General features: G+C 38.8%; 1 long non-coding RNA gene across 1 annotated transcript; it reads left to right on the top strand.

Annotated features, from left to right (window-relative positions):
• Positions 1–6: 6 nt before the first annotated feature.
• On the top strand, positions 7–4,082 carry LOC109953542 (uncharacterized). Its single transcript, XR_002273927.1, has 2 exons — positions 7–626; positions 3,544–4,082. It is a non-coding gene; the product is annotated as an uncharacterized LOC109953542 (long non-coding RNA).
• Positions 4,083–10,292: the final 6,210 nt, after the last annotated feature.

Genomic DNA, 10,292 nt, shown 5'->3' with positions numbered 1-10,292 from the left:
TGTCTGTCACTGTGTTTCATTTACTGTGTCACTGAGGTCACAAATCACTGTCTGAATTCTACATTGGAAAAACCCTCTCTATGCATCCCTTAATGTTAATCTGCTGGCAGTGTGACGTGTAAAGTTCGTCTGAATAAGCAGCTGAGTCACTTTCATGGTCATGAAGGAAAATTTACTGAGTCAACATTTCTGTACCTTTGTCAACACAACAGAATTCAGTGGTGTCAGATGAACGTACAGGCTGCAGCAGCACAGTGTATACAGAGATGTAAAGTCGTGTTTTGTGCAGCTTTGTAAGATGCATAAAGAAAATAAAAGTTACTAGTTTAATAAACTATGAAATATTGTGAAAGAATCATCTTTGAGTTGTTGAGACTGTTTTAATATCAGATAGTTTGGTTTTCCTCTCACAGTGTAACTGCAGCACAAGAGGGTTAAAAATCCTTCTTACAGTCAAAGTAATAATTTAACCACTATATTTTATCATTTTTTTACAGTTGCATTTACATTATGAAAAAACGGAATATCCAGCAGCTTATTTGACTGTTATTTTTCTCTACAGAGCATTGTTCAAAACATTCTGTCTTCTCCAGAAAGTGAACACAGCATCTAACCACAGTTCAAAGGTAAAATATGGCTCTGTCTGACACATCACCTGTATCCACTGCATAAAACCATCTTCATGTTCTACTGTATGATTTAAACACAGCCATATTTATGCATATTTATACCTATTACAAGTGTGTCATCCAACTCTTCTGCTCTCATGGATCATTGCTATGTCAGTCTGAAAAAAATTAATTACTCATAGAAGGAAATTAATGAATCAAATTTTGAGGACACAAAGGAGATGGCTCATAATCCAACGCTGCTCCATTAGGCTTGGAGAGAACGCTCTAGAACAAGGTTTTAAAGAGATTCTTCATTAGATAAGTCTAATGAACATATTTGCAGTGCAGCAAGTTGAAATGCTGTTAAAATAACCTCTCACAACCACAATAATAATTTAGCCAGCAGATGTTGGTACTGCAGTCCAAGAGATCTCTCTACACTACCTCTTACAATGTACCTCACACTGCTCTCACTGTCACTCATCTGTATTCAGTGAGGGTGGTCCTGGTCAAACTATGACCAAGTCCCATACTCATTAGTGAAAAAAACAACTAAATACTATGTTACAGAAATGACTTGTAGCAAATCTGTAATCAGAACAAGCCATATCAAATAAGCGCTTAGTTTGAGCCATCCTTTTTCTTAACTGTCATATTTCTACCTGTTAGACTAAGATTTGCAACACAGATGCTCCCTTTAGTTTAAATTTCATTATAACTTCATTTATGAATATTGAGCACAAAAGCTTTTGTCTGGGTAGAATTACATTACAAATGAAAGGCTGTAAAGACTAAAGTGTAGAGTCAGAGCACGGCGGATTATTTACCAAGTAACATTTTATAACTATGCTAGCTGCGTTAGGGTTCACGACATCAACCTGTATATGATAAACATGTTTTTACAGTCAGGTTCATAAATATTGGAACAATGATACGTTTTGGCATTTGGCCTCTGTATACCACCACAGTGAATCTGAAATGAGACACTCAAGACCTGAGTGAAGTCAAAACTTTCAGCTTTAATTCAAGAGGTTTGACAAACATGTGGCTTTATTCATTCAGGAATAGGGGTTATGCGCAACTTACTTCCGTATACTGCAAAACAGAATCATCCGTTTCCGGTTTGCGACTAGTATGAAATATGGCACTGTTCTACTCAAGATGTCTCCAAGAACTACCAAAGATGAAGATCACGGATGTCCACAGAATATGCAGTTCGACATCTAAAACACCGGGCAGCAAGCTGGATAAGGGGTTTAAGCTTTATGCTTCTTCATACATCCACGACTACGAAGGTAGAGTTATGTATCGGTTATCTTACAAACGGAGATGTAGCTAAGCTAGTTTTTTTTTTTTTAATCTACGAACTAATCAAATAAAACGAGCTCAAAGAACGTGTTTCGCGTTACTACTGTTGTGTCACCCGCGTTCTGCGGAAAAGCGGAAGTGCGCTCATCCGTTTTTCGGTTTGGTCACGTGACGTTCCGCATAACCCCTATTAGAGCCATTTTCATGGAGGTGGTTCTGAGTGTTTGCATTTAGTATCTGTTCACTGGAACGCTCAACATGAAGTCCAAAGAGGTGTCTGTGCAAGTGAAGGAGGCCACCATTAGGCTGAAAAACAAAATAAGACCATTAGAGAAATAGCAAAAACACTGGGAGTGGCCAATATGACAGTCTGGAACATTCTTAAAAAGAAGGAATTAACTGGCAAACTGATACGTTTTAGAAGGCCTGGAAGACCACAGAAGACAACTAAAGTGGATGACTGCAGAATTCTGTCCATGGTGAAGACCTTTCATAACATCTAGCCAAGTCAAGAACACTCTTTAGAAGGTAGGCGTGTCACTGTCCAAGTCTACAGTCAGGAGACAGCTTTATGAATGTAAATACAGAGTCTTCACATGTCAAGATGTCCTTGAGCAAGATACACTGGCCAAGTCAGAGCGTGCTTTTCATTTACTGAAGGCAGAAAGACTAAAGGCCAGATTAGACTTTGCCAGAAAAACACCTAAAAGCCTGCCCAGTTCTGGAATAAGACTCTACGGACTGATGAAACCTAGTACCAGAATGACGGGAAGACTAAAGTATGGAGAGGGAAGGGAACAGCTCATGATCCAAAGCTTATCACATCATCTGTCAAACATGTATGTTTGTAATTATGTTAGTTTGTTCCATTATTTATGAGCCAGCAGTAGGGGTGTGTGTACAGATGACCTGACTGCTGATAAAAGTAGCAAGATGAATTCTGAAGTGTATAGGACTGTACTCTGCTCAGATTCAGCCAAATGCTGCAAAACTGATAGGACCCTGCTTCACATTGCAGATGGATAAAGACCCAGAACATACAGCGAAAGCTGCCCAAGAATTTCTCAAGGCAAAGAAATGGGCTGTTCTTCACTGGCCAAGTCAGAGCATGTTTTTCACTTAGTGAAGGCAGAAAGATCCACAAACAATCAGCAGCTGCAGTAAAGGTCTGGCAAAGCATCTCGAGCGAGGAAACCCAGCATTTAGTCATGTCCATGGGTTCCAGACTGCAACGGATTTTCATCCAAGTATAAAAAGTATTAAAGCCAATCCATATGTTTGTAATTACGTTAGTTTGTTCCATTATTTATGAGCCACCAATGGGGGTGTGTGTACGAAAATGGCTCTTATTCCTGAATGGTTAATGACACACATTTGTCAAACCACCTGAAATAAAACTGAAAGTTTTGCTTTGGCTCCATCTTGAGTGTTTCATTTTGAATTCAGTGTGGTGGTGTATGAAGGCCAAAGTCCAAAACTTACCATTGTTCCAATATTTATAAACCTGACTGTATCTTTGTAATTGATACTTAGTGGGGAAGAATTATCTTAAGCATCTATCTGTCTCTCTTTTATTCACGCGATTATTGTTCAAATAATTTTGTTTTTTTCTCTTCCTTGTCAGAGGGTTCATCGTCTTCATGCTCCTCTACAGAGAGCACTGAAAACCAAACACCATTATATAAACCAACTACTGTTCCTGTCTGACACATCACCTGCATGTGTATGTTGCTTTTACAGTAGCCTTAAATATGTACATTTTGATCCAAAGCTTTAACATCCCAGTGGCTTCACACCCTCTCATTTTTTATACATTTTGTTTTTAAAACAGTTTTTGTGCTGTTCATTTATGAATGCTTATTTGGGTGGGGGGTTGGGGGGTGTGAAGGATAGCCAAGAGTTGGACAGCAGTGATAACTGGAGACAGTATTATAAGCCTACAGAAGGAAACCAAGGTGATCATAAATTATACTAAGAAACCCCAAGCAGGCCCATGAACCAGACTTCAGCACACCAGCAGAAATACTGCAGTTAAGGAAAGGGGGGATGTTTCTGTGAGAAAGGGAAGTAGTATACACATCCCTACAAAACAGGAACTGTAGGCAGAGTGTGTGTCGGTAAGAAAAAAAGAAAAACGAGCCCTTGAGTTTATTGAAAAAGAAATATAATGCTTTCATGTGTAAAGTAAGGATTTTATTGACAATCAGTGTTTTATCAATGTTTAATCAGGTGTTAAAGTAATTTTTCTATTCAAAATACAGTGATCTATGTTTTAAATTCACTGCATTGACAGTTTTTGTGTAACAGTGTGTAATTCTGATGGATTAGTTAGATGTGGTGATGGGATTTTATGGTTTTGATCAGATGTGATCAGGCCAAAAAAGCTAATGACTGCAAAATATGGCACCTGGTTGGATGGAAGGACTAAGAAGTCTACATGACAAAAGGCCTATAAAAACCATGGCAAAAAGAGGAATGAGAGACTTTTTCACATTTGCTGCCAGAGGCTCTGTCTGGTTGTTTTTCTGAGCTCCAGAGGACTGAAACTACACAGAGGCAGGTCGAGAGGACATCTCAGCTGTTGGAAGGGTTGGAAAGAAGATAGAAGACTGGACCAGAAGTGTGTGTGTGTGTGTGTGTGTCTTTGTGACTGACTAGTCAGCATGAGCAAAGCTTCTGCTGTGAGCTGCACTCATAATGCACAACATTTTACTGAAACAAATATAATTTCAGGTGTACATCATATTTAGAAATGAGTTCTTTAATATGTGCTGTATATTTGCTGATATTCTGCCCTCCAAATAAAGAGATTAAAATTAAAGGCTTTATTCTGAAAACTATTTACTCCTGTTGTTCATTCTGTTATAAATCAGAATAATTACTGACTGCAACAATCATTTACTAGGTTCGATTACCTAATGTGTATAAATGTTTTTGTATAATCCAGCCAAACACAAGAAAGCTGAAGCAGGACTGCTATGAATGCAGCTTGTTTTTACACGATACAGCGTCTGAATAAACCTCGGCCAACAGGTTAGTTCACATTTCACACAGATCCAACTTCACTTTGTCGTAACAATATCATTTCTACCTGGTGAATCATGATGCACCTTTAGGCCTGAAGTCCTAATGGTCTGAATCTGTTTATATGACACAGGGAATGATTGTGTCAAAGAAGCATGATTATTATTTAAACCAAATGAACATGAAATTAATTTTGTTACTCATATGCCATACTGCAGCTGCAGGCAAGATTGTTTAATTAAATCAATAGATTGTTTTCTTGTTAGTCATATTTCTTTATGAGTAAATATAAAATAATTAAAGTGCATTCTGTTATTACCTAGAATTTAAGAAGGCTACTTAAGTACAATTTTGAGGTACTTGTATTTGAGTGGGCTATTTCCATTTTACTGTTACTTTGTACTTTAAACTCCACTAAATACTGTATAAATTCTGAAGTAGCCTACACTATAACAAAACAGGTAGTCTACGTTTAGCTCCAGCTTTTCCAGCTGTAAGATAACGGTAAAGTGATGCTTAGATCAATGCATCACTATATAATTTACATTATTGTGAAACTGGCCGTTCTGTGTTGTGAATACTTTTACCTTTGACGTATATTTTGCTACTAATATGCTACTTTTGCACTTCTACTTATGTAAAAGTGCATAAATAAGGCCCAAACATCTTCTTTAGGAAATAATAGATCCTCTGCTGTTTAACTGTAATATGAACAAAAATATGTATATGAGATTATGTTTTGGAAAAAGTACAAAACTTTACTAAATCCATCCCTGTAATGTTAAGCTCTTTGATGTACGTATGTACTGTGTGTATTCATTTATTGCTTAGTTTGACGTGGGACAATAACAAGGCTTTACCCCAGGTTGCACTGAATGGTTTAAGACGTACTTGACCTATGGGAAGAGCTCTCTGCTGAGAACAGGTAGAAACAGTCTGACGTGGTTTTATTTCACATCACACATCACTGTTCCTCTCTTCCTTTCTCTCTCCCTCCATTCCGCCCTCTCAGACCCAGTCCCTCACCATCCTGCTCTCCCTTTGTCCCATCACCTCTCTGCTCCACAGTCTCATTATAATTAATATGATCAAACACAAATCCCATTTTACCACATTTTACCAATCCCATTTTCCACAGCCTGTGTAACACACAACCATACTGAGCTGTGATTTTACCCCTTTGAACCCAAAGAGGCAGCAATGCTTTTCCAACATTCCACGTTTGCTGTAGAGTTTGTCTTTACAATAAAGCCAAGCTAAAAGTACTGGTTGACTGTTTGACCGACCTCCTCTGGTCCAGTTTCAAGTCTCAAATCCAAAGAAAGAACTACAGTAATCCAGTTCAACTGGTCATACATTTAAAGACTGTGCTGTCCCAGAACAAGTTTACAACATGTCAGAATCTGTGCCAGAAGAAGTAGTGGGCTGTAGTTCATGATACATTTACTGTGTGTGCTCACTATGCATCTGAGTTTACAAGCAAATTTACCACTATGGCATTTTGGAACATATAGTAAGCCACACCAGACAAAATGTGACTGTAAATGTACCAAGTGACAAAGAGGTTAAAAGAGGCTGTAAGTAGACAACTGTCTCAGCAGAGACTTGATGGATCATGGACCAACAAAACAACAACATAGCAGCTTTGTTCTGAAGCTTATACTGTATTCAGATTAGACCTTGAAACAGGTGATGTCATAAAAACCCATCACGACTGCTCCAGGAAAGAGAGAGACTTTGTCAAACTATCATGCCTCAAACTGGACAAAGCAGTGATAAGACCTAATTATGAAGGTAGGAAACATTTTAACAGTCCTGCTCTTCATTTTTCTCTACCTTTTTGTTTGTGTTGTTAAATCTCTGCTCAGATTTGTTCATACTTCATTTTAACATTTATATTAATTTTAAATCAGTGTGTACCTCAGCTCCAGATTATCACCTGATTTTAGGTTTTCAGCAGAATCAGAATCTGAATCAGAATCAGCTTTATTGGCCAGGTGTGTCGGACACACGAGGAATTTGACTCTGGTACATCGGCTCCCAATGTGCATGTACATATCCCCATGCAAGGGGCTGTCAGGTTTGCTCGGCTGCACCTGCCTCCCTCTCTTGGTTTACGGTCGCTGTTCACTCCTCATTCCACACATTCCCTAATCATCACCAGCTGCGTTCGCTTATTTCACACTCTTCTTATACCCAGCTCACATTCTTTTCCCTTGCCAGTTCGTCGATGCCCTCCCTCTCTTTGTTTATCTAGTTTTGCTCCCTCTCGTCCACCCACTCTGTTCCTCCTCTCAACCCTCTCCACGGACCATTACTCCTCACCACTCTTCCAACCTCCACCAGCCAGGTTGGTACACAGTCGTCAGACTCTATCTGCTCACCGCCTGTTTCTATTCTGTCTCCCCAGCCGCTCTCCACCTCCACCGGCCAGCCCAGGAGTGACGCTAGCGTCCGCAGTTAGGCCTACCTCATCTCTTCCTTCCATGGACTGTTTGCTAACTGGTCGACACCCGGCTATACAATAACTCATTTCTGTTTAGTCTTCCTTCTCACTGCTACCGTATATAGTCTGTATAGCACTAATAAATCCACTTGCACTGAAGTCAGTCATCTGGGTCCGATTCTTCGCACACTCACCCACCAGTGAGTGAGTGTTCCTAACAGGGGCAGGTAAACAACAAGCATAAAGCTGTAGAATAGAACAAGATAAGCGGTATTAACAAGCAAAAGATGTTTAAATGATTATTTTCTCAATTTAAAGCCACTGAAAGTTTTGTTGGAGTTTTATTGTTTTGAACTAACCAGTAATAAAGTAGACTCTATCAGGGCTGATGTCAGCTGGAGCCCGCTGGGACTCTGTGCTGTGGCTGTTTGGGCTGGTTCCAATGTGAATCAGGGACTTTTCCTGGGTTGTGGCTCCGGTCAAACCTCCTCTTCGTCCCGCCTTCTCCTGCACAAACCAGCACTCCAGCAGTGGGCAGCTGCTGCTGCAGACTTTAGACAGCAGATTAACAAGAAATTGACAATAAATAAAAAAATACTGTGAAACATGAACATAATAGTAGGATAACTGGAAATCAACCTGCAGTGTATAGTAGCCTAATAATCAACTCTGTAAATGTATTTATTTATTTACTTGTTTAATTTTTCTTTTTCGTTATTTCGCTTTTAGGCATAATTAACATATTCTCACATTCTCCTCGCTCCAGCGCATCTAATTTGTATAAACTAACATAATGCTACAGTTTAGGTTTTGGATTTTATTTTTAACTTCTCATGAAAACTGAGGCTTCCTGAAACCAAACAGCTTCCTGACCTGTTGGTGCAACATTTAATATCATTTTCTAGTTTATTACACATTAGTTTACTGATTTCTGTAGGAAGATGCATTAACCATTAGTTTTATATCTGTTCAATCACTTCTCTGTGGCTCCTGAAGCTAAATCGGACAGAATAAAAACTATAATCTGGAACTAAGCAGAGCACAATTCATGACTGAAAAGGACCAGGGAGAAGAACAAATATTACATGTCCTGCCTCCTCTCATAGCCTAATTAATACATTTCATAAATATAAATACTTTCTAATGTGACACACATGAGCAGCGACAACGTAACGTTACTGAACAAGTCATTAGGTTTATATGGTCACAGGCCTGTTGTTTGACCTCGATTCTCTTAAATGACTGGATATTTAAAAACATATTTAAGACAATTCACAGAGAATCTCAGTTTATTTGGTTTGTTAGGTCCAATCACAACCTGCTAATAGTTATGACATTTAGACTGTTTGTACAGTAACGTGTTGTTCCTTGTGTGTACAGTAACATACTTGGCCAAATAAAGGTGATTATTATCCTGATTATTAGCCTCAAACATCTCATCATTGTTTGTGCGACACTGCTGAGATGTTTGATCTACAAGTATTATCAGACAAGACATTTATTTTCTGGGCATCAGACCAAAGTCATTTCTGGTCCAGGGCAGAACTTGTCAGGTGCAGCTCAGCAGAGAAAGATGAGAAACATGAAGTTAGACAGCAGAGAGCAGTGTTGGATCCTGAAGTGGACAAGATGTTACTGGAAAAACTCAGATATCTGCAAAAAGTTCAGTTTATTCTTTTAAAAGAAAAAATCTGTTAGAATAAACTCTTTGAATCAGGGGTAAGAGCAACTAAAAATCAGTTTACCTTTGTAACAAGTAGCATTTAATCGATTGTAACTGAAAGTACATACTCTAGTCTAGAGAGCTAAATTTGTTCACATTCTCTGAGATTGTCAGAACATTTGGTTGCCAAACAAGCAAACAAAAAAAAAACTCATTCACTGACTGTTCAGTTTTTGTAGATCCTCAGGAAGAAGAAAAATCAGTCGTCACAGTTTATGGTCTAAGAATAGAAACTGTTAGGGAATTAATCAAATATCAGCCACGATGAAGCTGCTTAAGTTTTACTGTGAACCAAGGCTTCTTGTTGTGCAGAAGGTCTTGGTTGGCACACATACATCCTCTCAGAAGCTGATAAGATGTCACAGTGTCACTGAGCTCATCCAGGTCTGTAAATGCAGCCTCAAATAAACTCCAATCTGTGCAGCCAAAGCAGGCCTGTGACTCTGGCTTTTTCTCCTCAGTCCATCTCCTCATTGTTCTGACCACAGCATTCGCAGCTTTAAGTTTCTGCCTATAGGCTGGGATGAGTTGGACCATGCAGTGATCAGAGAGATCGAGGGCTGCAGAGGGGGCGTCTTTCATTACAGTGTAGCAGTGGGACAAAAACACAACTTGGACTACTCAGCAAAACTAAACATTTCCTTTCTACCAGTGATTTGGATGTTGCCATCCATGGTTGTATTAGTTCCAGATTGGACTCTTTGCTTTACATTTTGGTGTCAAACTGTTGCTTAGGCAACTTCAAATGGTACAAAATGCTGCTACATGACTCCTGACAGGTTCTCGTAAATCTGACCATATGTCTCCTGTTCTTTCCTGTCTTCACTGGCTTCCTGTTTAGAGGATTCAGTTCAGGGCTAAACGATGCCAATGGGGAGATTGTGCTTTCTTGGAAGTGAGAAGACTTTAGAAGTCCTTACTCTTAAACCTCAGATCTATCTCTGAACCATCAGAGTTTAAATCATATTTAAAAACACACCTGTTTGCTTTGGCTTATGAGTTCTAGCAGAGTTTACCCAGTGTTTGTTTTGTATTGTGTTGTATTTTATAGTCGATTGTATTGTTTTGCGTAACTATAGTCATTTTTATTGCTATTTTTTATATTTTTCTTTTTTATTTTATCTGTGAAGCACTTTGGTCAACGTTCTGTTGTTTAGTCATATATAAATAAAGTTTGACT

The sequence above is a fragment of the Monopterus albus genome, unplaced genomic scaffold, assembly GCF_001952655.1.
Source record: "Monopterus albus unplaced genomic scaffold, M_albus_1.0 scaffold743.1, whole genome shotgun sequence".
In the NCBI taxonomy this organism is placed as follows: Eukaryota; Metazoa; Chordata; class Actinopteri; order Synbranchiformes; family Synbranchidae; genus Monopterus; species Monopterus albus.
Note: the sequence above shows the minus strand (reverse complement) of the source record. Positions and strands in the feature narration are given on the sequence as shown.